Genomic DNA, 20714 nt, shown 5'->3' with positions numbered 1-20714 from the left:
TTCAATTTGACAACAATATGGCTATAATTTTAGCTGAGACATGTCAGAAGATTACTGAATATATGCAAATTTTAAATTAAAACAACCAAAATGACATGGCAAATTGTACGCTTTTCTTTAAAAATTATAGCAGATTTTAGTGGAGACAATACAGTCCTTCAATATATTACTTAAGAAAATCCCTAGAAGGCAAGGAATGCCAGTTTGATTTTCCACTATTTGTGATATTTATTCCATAAGAATGAAACTAATATTGACTCACTTCTATTTCTATTGCATTTTGCTATCCATCTTAATTTTTTTTGAATTAATCTGAATATTCCACAAAATTTAAATTTCAGCACATGAACTGAATTAACCTCATTAATGAGAATTTTGCCTATGGCACCTCTTTTATAAATACTTTTCCCATTGAGAATCTTGCTGGGAAGACAGCTTGATTGTGATTATATTGACATTCTACTTGTTACTGCAAATCTCCATTTTGTTTTAGGTGTTTTATTGTCTGACGGCTCAATCGTCCTGTAAATGTTTGATGTAAAACATTTGATTAATAAGTTCTTGAGGACACTGAACTCAGAGCAATCAGTTTGCTATGATCAAAACAATAAACACAATCCACTACTCTTCCCTCAAAGTTCTTTATTACCTTCATTATAAGGAAAAGTCACTATGGAAAACACTGCCAAAAGTTAGACATTTAAAACTTTATCAAGCTGACACAAGATCTGCTCTAATTACCATTTTGATTCACGTGATTTCAATATCTTTAGTTGGATTACTACACTTACTTTTTCAGTATTAGAAACATATTTCACGGTCCTAATATAACTATTTATTTATATACACAATTTGATAAGATTTTTTTGCTTATCATTATACAGAAAATATATTATCCTATTACAGATAAATAATGTCTCAGTACAGAAAGTCACTTTTAGAAGGAAACAACTGTTCTAATAGACTTCCCATTCCTGTTAACATCTTGGTAGTAGAAACACAGAGAAAAACAGAAACCAGACATGGTATTTTGGGTGACAAAATTCTTATTCTGTAATTTTACGTACTTGTTTGGTTTCCTTTCTGGTGCTTTACTAAAAGACACTAAGGGTTCAGCCAACAGGCATATCTATTCTCAACTGAAGGGAATCAATTACTAGTCATTAGTCCCCTTGATAATATTGGGGTGGCAGCAGTAAGCATGTAAATTTGTTACCCAGGAAAATGGACACAGAAAGGACCATTTACACTGGAATTATACACTAAAATCCACAATATGACATGGCAAAAGACAACTTGCGGCATTGGAAACCAACTGCGTAAAATTTTGCTGGTTCAAATTCAGCTCAGGTTACTGTTTTCCGACAGCTGTTATCATCCACCAGCTGTTTGATAGCTGATGTGAAGAAATCAGGCAGGCTCTGTCCAAGTTTCACTATTGACTTCAGTGCCAGCAGAATAATTTTCAAATGCTACTATGATTTAAAACAGCAAAACCAAATCATCAATATTTACCCTTTTAAAAGTTCCTGCAGAAAAGCCAATAGACTAATGATTATTTCACCTATTTTGCCTTTCAATCATTCAAAATCATCATAGTAAAGTTGTGGTGTGAATTCTGAAGAGCTTCCATGATGTGGTCTCTTAGTAAGCATTCCATCCCTGTGAAGTGTTGCAGGACTGGTTTCTTTTGTATCACAGAGAGAACCATATCATAACAGACATATTTATAACTTGCACTGAATCTCAACCTTGTTCTCATAATGATGATTTTAGATAGATTTCCATGAGGATAGGATAGACCTCATAGGCAAAAACAATCAGGGTGCAACAGAACACTAGTAGGATGAAAAGGTATAGGGTGTTAATTAAAAGTATAAAAATAGAAAAATTTTAGCACAATTCCTATAAAATTAAGTAGGTTCTCATACAATGGAGCAACTTCTTTGGATTCTTTGGCAGAACAAAATTTGTTTAGCTCGTCTTGTCTTCTGGTACTGTTAAAATGAAATTCAGTCTCGTAGGTCCAAATGCTTAAAATTCAAATAACAAAGTTAGCATGCTGCAGTACTGGAGCATGTAACAAAGCCATCATCTCCACTCTACAAGAAAATTGGATACACAGACACCTAGTCCAGAATGCACTGAGCTGTTTTGCAAATATTTCTACACAATGGTCAAACCATATCCTACAAGAGATCATCCATTGGAATCAAATTATTCTGAATACAATTTATTGGGTTATGAAAACTTTTCCTCCTTTAGATGATGTAATCACATCATGTAGACCAGGTAGAGTACACAAATAAATTGACTAGTTCTTTGGTAGCTCCTTTTTGGACCTGCTTTTTAGAACTGAAGATTCAAACAACTCTATCCACTTAGACCACCCAAAAATTTCTCTTAGTATCTAAGTTGAGTGCATAGCAACTATTTTTTGTTTTAGAAAATCTCTGTAATCCCCATATAACATCTTTGAATACACATAAAGAAGAGAGTGCTGCTAGTCCTACCACAAGGTCGAAGGACTGAGAGCGGGGAGAGGCAGATTTAATGCTGCTGAAGCAAAGCACTTGTCTATGCCTTGGCTTCCATAAGTGCACAGCGAAGGTGTTTTCAAGGTATAGTGCAATGCACAGTTCTTTCCTGGTATCTCCAATTGCTATTAGATATATCAGCATAGCAAAGCTTATCTGCGGTTTCAATGCTGCAGTCTCATAACATCAGTGATACAGCTCAGTTACTTCTCAGTCTTCGCCAATTCCAAAACCTCCACATGTGACCTTGATATGTGTTTTCCAAGTGCTTTAAGATCTATGGATGTTCAGAGCATCAAATTTAGGTGGCATTACCATATCCCTTCTGTCAAGCTACCTATAAGTCTTAATTTCAAAGGTGTTTTATTGGCCCGCTCACTCTCCTCTTTGTAATAAACTTCAACCTGATAACAATATTAAGCAAGTATTATGAACCAGCTTTCATTAGACCTTGTTAACTAGATCCTGAAAGTAATAATAACCTGATCTGCAACCTTGTACCCACTACAGCTGGAGAAACACTGTACAGAAAGATGCAGAGCTATGGAGCTCGGATGAAAAGGGGATACCCCATTCTATGACTGAATTTGTTTTACATGACTTTAGAAGTGCTTTCTGGGAACAGGAGGTTTTGTGAAATGCTTGTACCATACATTGGATGCTACTAAGAAAATAGAGCAAAGCTGAGAAAAAACTTGGTGCTTCTTTTTAGTTTCCTCCAATAAGGTACAACAGTGCACACTCACACTTAGTGAACTGGGGGTTAATGGCAGCTGGCAGGTATATTCTCTCATCAGAGAAAACTATAAACAAAAACCAGATAAAACAGTTTAACTCTGGCATGAGTGAGAGCAAAATATCTCAGAGAAAAGAAGTTGTAGCCCTGTAGGAGTAAAGCTGAGTGTTTTGCTTATAACCAAAGCCGACCTGCTGCTCCAATTCTTTGTTCCATCTGGATTGTTTAGTTTGTATATATTAGAATATATTCCTTTTTTCTCCTTCTTCATCGTCTCACATGACTCACTGGGTTGGGCTTCTTTTCACCACCTTGTTTTTGCACTTGATCAAAGTAACCTTATTATCCTTGCAGCATCTGAAAATTTTCTAATTATTATTACCCTTTACTTTCTAATAAATTCCCCTTGCTGGACCAACACTAGACTGCTTGTCTTCCAGCAAACACATTTAAAGCTTTATTTGATTATGTTTTACTTATTAGGAACACCTGTTGTAAAATGTTTAAAGCTATATTTGGAATATTCCACCATCTTCATAGAATTAGGCACATTGTGTATCCAAGAGCTGGTAAAACATCCACTTTCTATTTTGTCTCATCATAAATGCTGCGGCAGAGAGAGAGAAAGAGAGAATGAAAGTGTTCTTCTGGGATGACAGAAGGAGTGTAAGAAACACTGCATGGGTACCTCAGCTCATACTTCAGTTTACCTAAAGTCATTTGTCTTCTGAAAGTGTGCTCTTCACCAATGGCCAGTGAGCCAAAAGCCTATGTCTCCTACCTTAGCTACTTCAGTTAGAATCTTAAAGTTGCATGTGATGAATTTAAATCTTAGGAACCAAAATAACCAGTAAGTCTTTGAAAGATTATTTTCAGAGAAAAAAAACCCACAAAACAAAACACAACAAAAACTCTGAAAAATAAATTAAAGTGAGATTTGACAGTACATTTACTACTCTGTGCTATGTCTCTACATGACTACATCCCCGTAATATCAAGGTATATAATTTCACTTTCAAAGTGTAACAAATATATTTGCATTTACTGTACATGAAGAGCACCCAGATGGGATGGTGGAACAGAATGGCTAACCCCAATTTGTCATGTAGTAACAACCTTCTGAATACAAAGTACAAAACAGTGGAATAGAAACCCAGTAACAGAAACATTCAGAAATACACAGGGTACTTGGCACTTAGCTCAGACTTGAACTCCCAAGTCTTTTGTGAAGTTGGGCCTCTTGTCCTCAAGATTTAGATGAGAGCACAGTAAGCAATAATGCCAGTGAATTCAGACTGAAGAACTGGGGAGGTGGGAGTGGTGTTTGTTTTCATATTTGTAACATATTTGTTAACAAATTTTGTTAGGGTATTAATATTCCAGCCACAGCCTTGGGGTGTAGACTGAATGTACATGTGCTATCAGGACTGGAGGGACTCATCCCCAGCCAGCCAAACTAGAAAGCTTGTGGTCAGGTGGTTTATGTGTCTTGTCTGTCATTTTATGGCACAGCTCACTCTTGCATGGGGTCAGAAGACAGCTGGAGGCAGCTGGAAGCACCTTCCATAGAGGAAAATCACTGTCTTTCTGTACATATGGAAGATTGACTTGAAAAAAAGGAGGTGGATATCCTAAGAGTATCCATGAGAGAGTGATTAGGTCTTGACAAAACACGTCCCATGCTCCTTTTATAATAGTTTCACATGTTTAATAGAACAGAGAAACATTCCTGTAGGTTCACCAACTAAACAGAGATGTTCTGTGATTATGATGTAAATCCTGGTGGATTACAATGAATTGACCATGCTGTTCTTTTCCTGGAAATTTAACTATATGCGGGTTGTTTATAGCAAAACAAAGAAAATAAATGTCTTCAATATCTTCTGCATTTATGAATTTTAATACCAGTTCCTCTGACAACATAGAGAGCAAAGGAATTCCTGAGTTAACAAGTCCAGCTTTCTTAGAATGGAAAAAGAAGATGCATTGTCTGATTTTCTTTTTTGCTCCTTTCCTCACCTCAAATTTCACAATCTTCAACATTAGTAGCACTTACATGACGCCCCTCTAAGAGAGATAATGGAAAGAATGACAGAATTAATGGGAATTTTAACTATTAATTTTCTTGACCTTTTCACCTGATCTTGAAGGTGGTCACTCATTTAAAAGTCATAGGACCTGGTTGTCACAAGCTTAGTGCTGTGGAGATTTATTTGCACTGATAAAAAAAAGGGTCAGTCTATTACTAGATCAAGACAATAAAATTTTTAATTCACTTTACCCACAGGTGAAAGTGCAGACCTTTGCAAAATCACATACCATGCTTCCATGCAACTGAAATATAATTTCAGTTGGGAAAGTACTGTTGGTTTGCAAAGGTCATGTTTACATTTCAGTTACAGAGAAAGTTGTAGATGTGCATGTCTGTACCAGGTATTTTTGAGGGGGAGGACTGCTCTTTTTATGCTCTCAGCATCTTTAATAAACACCACCCAATTCTGGGTAAGAGGATGTGGTTTCTATCAGAAACCTTTAGAAGATAATCAACAAGAGTAGAAAAACACACCTACGCAGTCACAGGTGCTTTCAGATTCTTCAATCAATGGTGAATGAGTAGCCCAAATGTATTAATGTTCTCACTTTTCAATCTCTATGACCTAAGTTTAAACAGATATTTGTGGTGTTTTCTGGGGGTTTTTGAGTGAGAGAATGCACAATGGTGAAGATATTCATGATACAGAAGACCACAGCTCCAGCTGGAACAGAGGATGTTTATTTCATGTTCTGGATATCACATGACTTAAATTAATTCTCTTGCATAAAAATGCAATATTCCATGGCTTGGTAAGAGGTTGACACTTTATGTAGCTCCATGCTGGTATTGTTCCAAACTGAAGATATGTATATATGTATGGGATCTCCTGAAGACCATCTAAATGTCTTCTAGACATCTTATTTTTAGCTGAGAATTTCTAATATTAATAATCATATCGTAAGTATTGTAGTCTTTATTTATAGATTGTAAATTTGAGATTACTTACCATGTCAATATTCAGAGGAGGGCTGTGCCTTCTGTTTTGTGGAAAATCACCTTGATATAATACCTTCTACTGATCACCCAACTTTGTTTTTCCCAAATTATGCTCCTGAAAAGGGCCTCTGACTGAAATGCTTCTCTCTTCAGAAAGTTGAGTAAATGCATTAGCACATCTGGGCTGCTTCATGCTCTCTTAAGAACTCAAATACTTGCTAAAGTGACTGTACCCACATAGTTAGTCAAAAGCACAGCTGCTTGGCATCAATCAAGTGGAATGATGAAAAATGTTGAGGCACCTGAATCAAATGAAAGAAGGATTAAGTAGTATGTGCAAAGTATCTTCATACAGCACTGTTTTCTTGAGAATCCTGGTAGTATAGGCAGGGTTTCCCAGCAGAAAAAATTGGGGTAATAAAAAGAGGAGAGTCAAGATCATTAGTAGGCAGCACAGGGGAAACTCCTTGGATCAGCCATATGGACACAAAATGCTGGAGGAGGTGTAAGGGAGCAGTATGGACAGAGGCACAGGCAGTGAGGGTGATTGTGAGACTGTGGAGAAATCTTGGGGGACAAATCTATGGGTCAGTGCCTAGATTGTAGTTTTAAGCTTCAAACCTCCCCTCTGTGCCTTGGCTTTTTTCGCTGTAAGTGGTTCCTGTGGGGGAGGAAGGCGACTGGCAGAGAAAAATGCGTGCATCTAGGTAAAACCCCATTCTGTTCAAAGGCAGTTATGGTAGGGATGCTAATGGGTCCAAGTTTTCTCCCTCGATACCTTAGAAAGAGTGCTTTTATCTTGTGGATACCACAGAAGGTGGGATATGTGGACCAAAGGAAGTTCTTGAGTCAAATTGTTGAAGGGTGAATGAGTGTTCAGAGGAAGCAAAAACTTCTTATTCTCACACTTCATCTTAAGCATTGACTTCTGAAGACTGGGCTAGACTAGAAGGATTCAGAGTGACCAAATATAAATGCGCTTATGATATATTTAGTGATGCTCTAAACCCACAGGAACTGTTCATCTTAACACTAGACAATGTTACCTTGAGAAAAGCTGTAGTGTGCCAGCAGACCAACTTTCTATTATCAGGTTTTGTCTTTTTTTTTTCTTCCCAATTGCACATGTTGTGTTTCTTCCCAATCTATATAAAATCTATGTTTTTTAGGGTAAGTGCAGTTCCATAATAGGCCATCTCAGCTGTGACTCTGATGCTACATTAAAAAAAGAGAATGCAAGGAAAAAAGTGAATTAGAGCTAGGTATCATGATGGCTTTTCAAGGTGAAACACTTCCATTTCTAATAATGTGCATCAAGTTATCACACCCTTTTTGCAGCTCCAGCCATCTCAGTGCAGGTTGTCTACTAGCCAATTCCCATTCATTTGTTTCTAAAAGAGGAACATGTTTAGCTTGTTCAGAGTAGATGATAGTGAACTTTGATTTTAATAATTTTTTAGCAATTCCACGGCTAAAATAACTACAAACCTTTCATATACCAAAAAAACCCACAAAAACCAAACAACCAAACCAAACAAACAAACAAAAAAAAAAGAAAAAAAAGAACCCATGCACAGGGTTGCAAAAATCTGTCAGTGCATTTGCAGGAGGAACAAACAGCATCTAATGTAAGTATAATGGAATTTGGAGTGACACCCAGGCTGTGAGCAGCCTTATGTTGTCATGCCTAGTGTGCAGAATATCAAAAGCTCTCTTAAGAACTCAAGCTTGCTTTTCATCAGGATGTTTCTCTTTCTGTTCTTCTGTGAGCACTGCACAAACACAAAAAAGGACATTTGTTCTGCACGTGCATTTCTGCCTCTATTCTGGACTTGCATTCGTCCACTAAATTTCACCTCCAAACACAACATCAGATGATGAGAGAGTCCTTTAGTATTTAATGTTGCATTATGTCCCAGAAGATCTTCCTGAAATGGGAAGAATCTTTACAGTCAATATTATTCATAAGCAGAGTAAGAGACAGTGGTTATCCTGAAGACCTCCCAACACTGGAATACAAGAGCAGAGTGGCAGAGTGATTTTTTGTGAAGATCAGTGCAATCTGTGAGACCCCCAACTTCTAACACAGCCCTCATCTTATTACATTTATTTTGTATGGAAATCTACTAGTTACAACAAATCTGAACATCTTAGGCAATAAGAAATTTCCAGTCATGAACCTATTCTAAACCGGCATTACTTATGAAATACCCTCTGTCTGCTTCAAATACAGATGAAGTTTATGGGTGAACAATATCATCAAATCCTGGAAAAAAAAGATTGTCTGTCTGAGGGGTTTGTTGCAAGAACAAAATACAGATTGGATAAAATTCATCCCAAATTTATGTGAAACTGAGAGAATTTATAAAATTTAATATACAGTCAGGTAAAATCTTGGCTCTCTTGACTGAATTTCTTTTTTGTACTGGTAAATTTGTTTGAACTGACTGTTGAAGTGGATGAAACGTGTCTGCTTCTGACAGTAGCGAATATCTCATGCATTTTTAGGGATTATGATTTCTGAGAATATCTTCTCTCTGGCTCCTAACATAATGGGGCAGGGGGGGAGGGTGCTGAGATATTGGACCTCAGAAATGGCCAGATTTGGAGGCAGAGGATAACTTAATTCCTCCAGCTTTTGTATTTTCTGAGGATATCTTTATTTTAATTTAAAAATTGTAACATTAGAGCATTTTCAAAGCAATTGAAATGCTAGGCTATTTATTTATGAGGATATATGCTTGAACAGTGCACAATTATCTAAATAACGCCAGGAGAGAGAAATTAATCTCTCTGCAGAAGTGCAGGAAATCAACCCACTGCCAAAGCAACTGTGTTTTAAGGAGGCAGGTCAAATGTTACGAAATTTTTTCACTATTTTTTTTATAAATGATTGACTTTATCATAACTATGCAAAGGAAAGGTGGAAAAATATAATTTAGATTGTGTCTATGAACACCACCTAGAATTAAGGATTTGGCTGCCAGAGTTCAGCAACCAATTAGGGAAGATGAATCGAACCATCGACATAATAATGAGTACATAGGGACAAAGATGAAATAAAAGAGCGGAAGTTGGCTACATTTTGTAGTGGAGGCTATAAAAGGCTACAGTATGATCTGAAAAGGAGTTGGATCTGCCAACCTTGCTGTTTTTCACCGAGCTTCATCTTTTTACTGTTCTGTTTCTCATTGACACATTAGCTGCTCCACCAATACATCACATGCACATGGCTAAGTCAATCCTGAATTAGATGAGCCATGGAAAACCATAGAACCTGCCAACAGAGAAGAGATTTAGCCAAATATTTCTAAGTAAAGCCTGAGTATGCTCAAACTGCCAAAGAGAAGCATTTGCAAAGACAGTGGGGAGGTAGACAGGCCCACTCTGCACTGATCTGATCAACTGATCTTAAACCTTTGCTTGTCTGACACTTCTTGCTCATACCATAGAATGAAGATTGTACAGGAATGAGATGATTGAAGGAAATAAAATGAAAGCCATAAAGCTTTTGAGGCAGGTTTTGTATTTTAGATGATTCCAGAATGGGCATCAGTACCACATCAGGTCTAAGTAAATATGCTCTTCTAAATAAAACAGAAAAAAGTTTTTTCTCTTCCTGTCCTGTGCGAGTGCTTTACCCATTCTTACTGTCAGCAGAAGGCAAATGTGATATGACATGTAACTTTTTTTGATCAACCACAAAGAAGTTTTCCAGCATATATGGAGCTCAGTTAGTAAGCACAATTTATAAAACAATGAATGACTAACCCCTGTAACCATCTTAATGACCCTAAAATAAAGTGCTTAGAGCAACATCTGTCTCAGCAGCTGGGTTCTCTGCATGAGTGGGCAGAGCGACACATTGGGACAAATTCTGTTCTCCCTTTTGACAGAAACAATTGCAGCAGATCATTTTTATCGTAATCAATTTAGGTACAGTTTCTTGGAAACCATCTGTGTAGTGTTCATAGATTGTGCTTAAGAATTTAAATGTGTGTATTTTTGGTTGCTTGATGTAGCATCTGCTAATGACCACATAAGTTCCACTTTTTATGCATAAAGCTGTTTCCTTGTAAAGGGATTAGTAGAATGACTACTTGATTTTATCCTTTTAACTACCCAATAAGCTGTCACAGCTTGAATGACATCCGCCACAGAGTGTAAGTTACAGAATTAATTGCATTTTTGAGCTGGAGTTGAAGTAACAAGGATAACAAAGTCTAACAAAACATTTTATTACATTTCCCCCTCAAGTTAGTAATTTAAAATGAGTACAGGTTTTGTGTGAACATTTTAAACTGAAGAAGAAAAATTGCCTTTTTTAGATAACAGGAACTTTTTCAATTCTTTCCTGGTTTTCCTGTCATCCTCTATAAGCTTTTTTAAAAATTTTAGTAACATTTTAAACAAGTGGAATAGTTAAAGAGTAAAAACATGCTTCATTTCCAAGGGTTATTTGAGAATTTTCTGAAAAGACAATGATTTTGAAAATGCTGGGAATATTCTGGAGAGAGCATTCTTCTTGAAAGGCATACAAAACATCAAAAATCTTTAAAAGAATAATAATGAAATCAATTTAATAATAATCAAGTCTGATTATTTTTCTAGTGTCACGCAACATTTAATATCTTATTAAGTGGTTATTATTAAGGTGTTTATAATTGCATATAAATGTAGCACACAAAACCCATACACCAGCCCTCCACTCTTCTAATGGGTGCACAGGTGGGACTGGTAATTGCACATCAGAGACTGGGGTTTACAGAATGCTTGCTCAAAGCAGAAATAGCAAAGGAAAACTCAGAGGAATTTAAAAAAAAAAAACAAAAACAAAACAGAAACACTTTAGAAGACAGATATTACAACATACTTTTTTAGAAGGATTTTGATGATGGAGTGTGCTTACTTCAGGCATTGGACTGAGGCTTTGGGATGTTATTTCAAAATCTGAAGGCACATGGCCACTTCAAAATAAAAAACACCTCTTCCCTCAAGGACTGGGGAAAAATATTTGTAATAGTTCTATAGAAATTTCCAACAACTAGGCAGCCAGATGTGTGCACAACACCAGGTCTGATGTATATGTGTGTGTTTATGATATACATGTCTGTTGTTTTATACTCAAAAGTCCAAAACAAGGATGAGCCACCACTTAATTTACCCTGTTATGATGAACAGAAAACATCTCTGAGAAAAAACTATATGTTTCAAGGAAATATGTTCACCATTCCTTGTGGAAATTTATTGGATTCAATTCAGTTATGAACAACAAGGAAAAGATGCAAAGTATTGTTATGCTCCCAAAACTAGCAAAGAGTCAGAGAGAAGGGGAGGTTTGGTAATAAAGCATTAGTAACAGAAGGTTTTAAGGCTGCATCAGAGATGTAGGAATTATTTAATGTATTTATTAATTATCCAGAAATTAACTCGAGGAACAACATAGTAACATTTGCAGATAGCATTAATTTATTTGGGTTTTATTCAAATCTAGAGGGAGAGTAAAGAATTTCAGAAAGGATAAGCTGCCCTAAAACAATATAGTGGCAGATTGACACACTTGATTAAATTTGAAGGCAGCCAATTGAAAATGTATAAAAGTGGGAAAAACAAACAACGTGCAATTAAACTTCGTAAATCACTGATGATAGATACCACTAAGGCCAGGAGTTTAGTAAAAGTCAATGGGGAAGTGGACATTTACATGAATATTGAGAATACCCAGAGTTATAATAGTGAATGCTAAAAATAGATGATGGGAAGGAATTTAAACCTTGTTGTCAGGGTTCAGGAACTTAAACCAACTTTCTACTATGAAGAATGAAGATAAGAGAATTTCATAAATGGGTGGATGACTTCTTGCTGCCCACTGTGGGATCTGTTGTGCTGTCCTCTGGATGCAGGGTCGTGGAGAGCAGGGACAGGGTTAACACTGCCACAAGTAGCATCTAGCTTGGAAATCTTTATATTGCTCTGAATCACTGTTATCTGTGCTGCATTGTATCCAAAAATGAACCTTTTCCCCTGGGATTTGGATATATTAAATCTGCACTGCAAGAGTTCTTAGGCAAACTGGATTTGCAGTAAATTTATAGAAAGATTCTCAAATTGCAGAAGAGTATGGAGCATGGCCACACTGTATATCTTACAGGAGGATTAGAATGGTGAGTCCCAGATGAAGCACGAACCTCAGAGGATCTTTGTGTCATCAAGACCCCAATCAAACAAGCAAACATAGTCTAGACCAAGCTCAGAAAGACTATGTGGGTTAATTCACTTCCACAGCCCAACAGACCACTTAGGAAGAAATATTTTGCTAATTAAAAGTATCTTTGATAGCAGAATGGCCATGTTGTCTGAGATCCTAAGGAGCCCACCTGCTGCAGTTTTATCATTTAGATGAGTATTCATGACTATGTTAATCTAAAGGGTCTTATAACTTTTTTCCCTTTTGGATTTCTTTTAATTTTCAACATAAAAAGATAATGCAGTTACAGTATTGACACTTGGCTGCAGAGTAGTCTGGTGGTAGGGGCAAACAACTACGTTATTGAGAAGTAGTTCATAACAACCCATACAGTCTATGAGACCTACTTGTGTACAAGAAAGCTTACGCCAAGCTTTCAGTAAAAGACGGGTAATCTCTTTTACCTTTGCTCTGCTGTAATATTTTGTGCTGAAGCAACAACCCTGGCAGATGATGGGCTTTAAAATCATACCACAGCATACTGCGGTGTGATGGCACTTTACTCATGTGCCAGTGCCCTAACTCTGTCTAGAAATGAAGTAAAAGCTTTTTGTAACTGTGATCTCCATCTTGGAAATAAATTCAATCTCCCATCAGATTTCTTGGGTAGCACAGGATATGAATTTGATATGTTCCTTATCTGAGCTGTTTTATTTGTCTCTGCTGCATAATGAGCGCCCTTTGTGTGAAGAACACCAGGCTATCATATAAAATATTCCCTGGTAAAAATGGTGACTGCAGAAATGTCTCAAAAGCATCTATGGTTGGTAAACACTTAGGCCAAATGCTGCTATCATTTTAAACATTATTTCCTATATATACTGAATGAAAACAAACAGAGGTACAGAACCTTTTACTGTATTCCTCCCTTGTAGTTTTCTATTGTGATATAGAGGAAGTTTGTTTTTTTCTTCTCAATGGTACCATTCACCCTTGCAGCCCTGAAAGATTTAATCAAAGCCTTTTATCATTAGCTACTGTTTTCAGTGTGTTCAAAATACCACAGGCTAGTACTGCACAGCAGCACATTTCTTCCATTCCCTGCAAGCATATCAATCTATTGCTCAACAAACAAGAGCTGTGCCAAAAGAAACCCTGTTAAAAGAAGGGTGCACAACAGTGGCAGGTAAAGGACGTAATTTGAAGTTAAAGAAAGCAGTAGTGTGGTCAAGAGGATAAATTATTTGTTTTAATAATAATAGCTCTATGCACAGATTAGAAACCTAATTTGGCATGAATCAATAATATTGCTAAAACCGATCTCATGATGTCTCATTTGCTTTTCCATATGAACAGTACCTGAAACAGTGAATAATGCCCTGTGTTTTATACTTTAATACATGTTTTAGTAGCATAATTATCCAAACAAGGATAGTTTTAGTTAGAGGAGCTGTGTAAACTCTTGATAAATTTTATAAACCCACGGTTTTCTCTGTGTTCTTAAGAGATGATCTTACAGTCCACAGGGTTTTGCTTAGTTTCTGTGCTGTATGTATTATATACATAGAGCTATGAGGAATGAGGTCTCACAATGAAAGCTTCCTTGCCTTTCCCAGTGTTAGCTGGATCATTTCTTCCAGAAGAATATTTACAAACACTGTATGATTTGAGCTCCTCTGTTTTCTTTTCCCTTCAGTCACGGTCTCTATGTTTTTTAGTCACAGATAGAAAAGTTTGTTGCCTGCTCTCTCAACCTTTGCTACCTTGGCTTGAGGAGGCCACTTCTGTGGCCCTGCACAATCACATTTTTTAGAATAATAGAATCATCAAGGTTTTGAACGTGGCCATATTTTCCAGCATAGCTACTTTCACCCTTCACTACTTTATCATAATCTCTTTCTGTCTGCCTTGTACTACTTTCCTTTCACAAAAAAAAAAAAATCTTCAGTTTTTTCTTGCTTAATGAATTTTATTGCATCTAAAAATAAATTTAAATAACTGTCAAGTGAACTCCCCTGCTTCTCCAAATGTTATTCTTTCTGTCTTATCTAATTTTAAAAATTAAAGAATATATTCTTAACTTTAATTGTGAAGATTCGTTCTCTCTATATTTTCTTTTATTTCCAGCTGGAAGTATTGCATATTCTCCTTTTGTCCTCCTCTCACTTCTTGCACTCTATGACATCTGCTCTAGGTTCTAGTGCTGCTGACTTTTTAGCCAAAACTCCACTGACTATTTTGTTCTTGCTCTGTCCTTGACCGGACATCAGCCCTTACCTTTCTCTTTTGCTGATGATTCTCTTCCTTGAAATCTTATAATTTCTGGGCTTCCATTATAGTACTTCTTATATTTCTCCTATTGAACTTTATTATTCTTCCTATGTTACTTTTTTCCATCTAGAGAGTCCCAGTGCTGCCCCCTTCATCCTATACAGTCCAACAAATCTTTATGGGTCTCTTCTTTCTTCCTTCACCTCACCTCACCTCACCTCACCTCACCTCACCTCACCTCACCTCACCTCACCTCACCTCACCTCACCTCACCTCACCTCACCTCACCTCACCTCACCTCACCTCACCAGCTAATTCAAACACACATTTGACAGATCTTCTATTCAAAGACTACCTCTTTGTTTCAGACCCTTCTCATTCTGTTCACACTAAAATCTCATCCTAAGGAGCTCTTTATGTATGCCTACTCATCTACTCTGTTTAATGTGGACAAAACAAAGTTCTTCAGCTTTCTCTTTCCAACTCCCATAAGTTCTTTCCATTTTTATTTTTTCTAAGTCATGGTCTCCACAATTCCTCAACCAATAAATTAAAATAAAAACTTTAAAGATTTCCTCCTAGAAAGTGTATTTAATAGAAGTGTATAAATGTAAGGTATGTATTCAGTAGCAGGCAGGTAGTGGAGAAACCATTTATTGGTACAAACACCAGGAATATTTGTGATTAGTAGCATGGTCATAGGACATGAAGACACACTACAATCTATGGCACATTATGGCTATGTTTCTCTAAAGAAAGAAGCCATTGCTGCTCTGAATAGAAAATCTTTTTTGCTAATAGCTAGTCACAACAAATTTATTCCAGACTTTTGATTTTGTAAAAAAGCAACTGTTATAAAGAGGCTTCAGATGTTCTTTACAGAAGCCCTAAGAAAAGAATAAACAGAAGAACCAGCAGTGCTCTCTACCAGAAAATCTGAACATGAACTTTATTAATATTCTTAATAACCAGAAAGCAATTAGTGGAGTACCATAGTTACATTGGAATAATTACTGTTAAATCAAAATAATACATTTTTTCTAGAAGTTATACACACAGACATTTTATAGCTAGAAAACACACATGAGAGTGTTGTGCACAGATCCTCAGTAGAAAACTGGGCGATCGTCTGTGCCTGCATTCATTTGTAGACAGCATAGCCAAGGGTCATTAGTTTAATAGGATATTGGTTTTCTCTGTCTCTCTAAAACGTCTGTTGAAACATCCTCCCAGAAGCCAAATTGAAGAGGTGAGGAAATAAATAGCAACTGACAGCTTTGATCACTGACAGCCAGAGATCCATTCAGCCCAGAAAGTACCATAGGGTAGGAATGAGATAAAGCATTCACAGAGCAAGGAAATAATGACCATGCAAACTGTAATGTCCAATGCCTGAGGTAAGCACACTCTGAACAGAGGGTACACTCAAGGAAGACCATATAGAAGACCACAGACAAAAAAGAAGTATGAGGAGGTGATTTATAGGTTATCCAATGAGAGTGATGGAACCTACAGGAGTGAATATTGGAGGTGGAGAGAGGTTAGGAAGATTTAAGAAGAAACTGCTGGGTTATATACATTCATGGGTTAAGAGGTGAGCGAAGAACTTCAACAAAAGCTTCCTTGCTTAAATGAGGGCAGCGGACATTATTTGAGTGATTTCATTTGGTATTTGATTAACCAATTATCTTTTTCAGCTAGCAACACAGTTTGAGCTCCAGCCTATGTGTCTGGAGAGATATAAAAGGGATTGATTGCTGCAGAACTTGTTGCCTTCCCTACAGGAATGTGCTAAAGGAGAGATCTCAGGGACAGCTGGGAGTGATTTATGATTATTATAATTTCACAGCCAAACTGAAGGTAAAATTGGGATGATTCTCAATTCTGATAAAATTTTACCTTTGCCTAGGTAGTAGTAACTAATCTCTGCCAGAGATGAGTCACCTGTCAGAAACACAAAATGATGCTGAGGAGCCTTCTCAGGACTTCAGAATTGATTGTTTCACATTTTTGGCAGGTATTTTCAAAGTGTTTTGTAGGGAGTTATATCTGGAAGCCTTCATCTGGTTTGATTCTCATCTCTGTTCAAGCTTTACAATCACAGAGATTGAGCTATTTCATAAATGTATATCGAAATATATAAATGGTGCATCTAAAGAAGACTTTTCTTCAAGTATGGACTGAAAGCCCTCAAGCATCTCTGACAACTGCTGTTCACCCTTTGTTAGGACAAAGCAGTTTTGTTGAACTGGGAAAAGAGACAAAAAATTAAGAGTATTTCCTCTTTCTTGATGCAGGTATAGAAATTTCTTCTGCTTAACATAATATTAAATCCTGAAAGAATATGGGGGTTTGTGTTGAAAATTCCTATATTAAAACATCAGTAGGATATCACGGCCTTGATATGTTATACCTTGTCAGATGAAACTTCCCAAAGAATAGGGATTTTGTTTCGGTTTTGTTTGCTTTGCTCTGTTTTAAGACGAATTCTTCAGTTTCAGTATACCTCTCAGCACAATACACTCAGCTCACTGTCTTCATTGCAGTATTTTTAGGAAGGACTTCTGGTCTTATTGTCTTGGTTAGATGGTGGACCACTGAACAACCCCATCCAGGGCAGAGTATTTCCCCTCAAAAGCAGGAAGAATAGCTATTTATTCATCAAAAGCAGTGCAAACAGCTGAAAGTCATCTCCTTCTCCCAACACACTCAACACATGGAGTAAAACTGGCGATGTCACCTGTGGGAGGGAGTGTGGACACTTTCCCCCACCTCCTTGAAAGTATCTCCTTTCTCTGGCAGCAGCAGCACAGCCCAACGTCTGTGTCAGGCTGCAGCTGTGAGGGGAGGAATGTCACATGCTCAGTTGGAGGGCAAAAAGTCTCCATCTGGCCCTCATTGTTGCTAGGATTAGACCACCCCTGACTTACATAATTAAGATATAAGCAAACAAATAGAGATGCATCATAAATGTAGCAATACATAAATGTCTAAATAGTATTCTAATTCATTTCTAAATACATTATTTTTATGATATACAGCTATATTTTCTTAAGGTCCTTACATGTAGAAGATTGGATATGAGCTATTGGAGAGAATGAAATTTCATTTTTGCAGAATTAAGAAAAGAGGTAGACGCCAAACACTAGCAACAAGCTTAGAAGCAATTATGTAGAACCACATAAACATTATATGGTAAAGTCCTAACTTCTGTTTTATTGTATCTTATAATTACTAATTGCATATGACTTTAAATGTGCTTAACTTCTCTGCTTTATATTTTTCACTGTTTCATTTACCTATATTTATTTGAGTTTTAACCTGATCTTGCCTCTCTCTGCAACTCACTTCATTTTGTTCATGGGGGGAAGTCCACCATTATGCTATGAAATAGATACCAAAATAAACAATGACCTGGAAAATGGTGAGCAATCAACTGTTGCCTTAATTCCCATTATTTGGTTCAAGTTTCTGTAAAAGAAATAAAAATAACTTCTTCCTCAGCCACGTTTGAGTGCAATATACAGTTTTCTCACCTAACCCTCTTTTCTTTGCACAAGACTTTGTGAATGTGGTTCAGAGACTCCAAAAAGAATATAAATAATCCCTCTCTTGAAAGAGCTGCAGAGTAACCACCCATCAGAGCTGTCCGTATACTTTTGTTTTTCCCCCAGCTCTGTCAGTGAGAAAACAGTTTCAGACTGCTGACATCCAGCAAAACTGCACTGTGTGTGCATTATGAAATGATCCTGAAAAAGTAGAGCTGACGCTTGACATTGCACACACACCTGCATATTCGAGGAACAGAAAGACTTCCTGTCCTTGAGTGTGCCCACATCCTGTGCAGGTGTCTGGAGAGGGATGCATATACAACTGATCTTCTCCAGGAAGACTGGAAAATTAGCTCTTATAGAGAACTTTGCAGTTGATACTACTATTCATCTTCAGCTGATAGAACCATCTTTTATGAACTGAGACTGATTTGGGGTCCAGTAAAAATACCATTGTCTTCTTTCACCCTCAATCTAACACAGAAATGGTTTCTAGCACTACTTAATGCTCAGGTCAATGTTGAAATGCAAAGTAAAAAGGACAAAAGTCAACTACTTGAAATGTCTAAAAACAATTCCATTTCAGCCCTTGAGTTTGTGAAGCAAGTCTGACTGTTAGCTATGGAAAACTGCTGGACTTAGGTTGGCAAGGTTAAGAGAGGCTTCAGTCATTGAAGCCTGACAGAAAGCCACCTATGTTTGTGAAGGTTGCATCAGGAAGGCTTGGTGCAACCCTATTTCTTGCATAATGGGGATGACTCAGTTAAAACATTAGTTTTATTACCCTGCTGTCTTTAGACTGACTCATTATCTCCTGGTCAGGGCTGGTGTTTTTAGAGGACGTTTTTTCCATGTCCAACCCTTGTGCCACAGTGTTCAAAAATGCAAGAAAGTCTTTCATCACACAGGGCAGGGTTTCTCTTAAACAAAACAATGCCTTATTGTCTGTGCTTCTGTAGCCCGGACTAAGGAGCTGGTCAGTTCCTTGTCACTTTATCCAGGTCCTGAATGTAGTGCCACCAGCTGGTTATCTCTGTTCTGCTGTAGCTTGTGACAGGCATATCAGTAACTCATCAAGTTTGGTTTCCAGCAAAAAGACTGGAAACACAACATGCCACAGAGAGTAGGAAGATTATACAAATCTTTTTTTCTCCAGGCCAGTGAAGGTGCATTTCTCCTGTCCACTGTCTGGCAAGTACTGACTGTGCAGTCTGCTCATCAGGGTACCTCTCTGGAGTGTACAGTAATGTCATCTCATTGGGTACAGACTCTTGGATCATTAGGGCCTTGAAGAAAGAGGAGGACAAATCCTTCACATCATGAGATGTCACTGTCTCTATATCTCCTCTGTGCAGACCTGCAGCTCCCTGAGAGCCCCCTAAAGGAGCCTGTAAAACTGGTAATTGTTATTTCCAATTTAAGCAGGCCTTACATATTTCTAAAACTAAGCCATTAAAATAGAAGCATTTGCAGTATTTCTGTAAGTGCTTAGAGATAATCTCATTGTGAAAGGTACCTCTTAAAAACAAATATGACTGCCTTACCAGAGCTCCCCTACTTTTGGCTTTTGACTGTAGATTATACAACTTCTACCTGACTCATTGTGGGGGTCACAACAAGAAGGAAGCACTCTCTGAAATACTTCTTAATATTCTCTCCACTTAATGTAACATTTAGATTAACACACCATGGCACAACAGACACTGTTGTAATTTTTGTCTTTTTTTTTTTTTAGGAAGTGTTGAGGGGATGACATGGGGAATAGAGTGAAGCTTATCATTAACAGAGCTAGAATATGTCCCATCTGAAACCCAGGTGGGTTTGGCAGATGGATGTAAAGTAGTAAATGGAATATATCCATAGAGTGTGCAAGCTGGTGAGAGCTAACTGCCTGAGTTATTTTTGTTCAGTTGAGCCGATTGCTATTTTCTATAATGATAAATGAATTTCATCTTCCAGATTTTAAATTGGTATATTTTTCTGAATTTTTATCATTTCTGAAAAAAATAAAAGAACCATTTAGAAATTAATGTAACCAGGTCAAGAAAAAAAAAAGGGGAAAATTTAAAGGCTATTTTTGTTGTATATACAAAAATGTATATATAAAGTTGCAACATATATATTTCTCCATACACACTGAATAGTAATTTTATTATCAGAGTTACAGATCTGCTAAAAACTTTCAGTCTTTACAGGAGAATACTACAAAAAGCACAATCAATCTATATTGCCATAAAAAACCCAAACCATCTTTGAGATGACAAACCCTCACTTTTTGGGTTTTGGGGTCTTTTTTTTTCACCATGGTAACATTCAGCTTTTAGATCAGTAATTTCCTTATATATTCATAGCAAGCAACTTGAGCCTACTTGAAGTATCATACAAAAACAGGGGAAAAATG

The sequence above is a fragment of the Manacus vitellinus genome, unplaced genomic scaffold (genome assembly GCF_001715985.3).
Source record: "Manacus vitellinus isolate BGI_N305 unplaced genomic scaffold, ASM171598v3 scaffold_11_pilon, whole genome shotgun sequence".
NCBI lineage: Eukaryota > Metazoa > Chordata > Aves > Passeriformes > Pipridae > Manacus > Manacus vitellinus.
Note: the sequence above shows the minus strand (reverse complement) of the source record.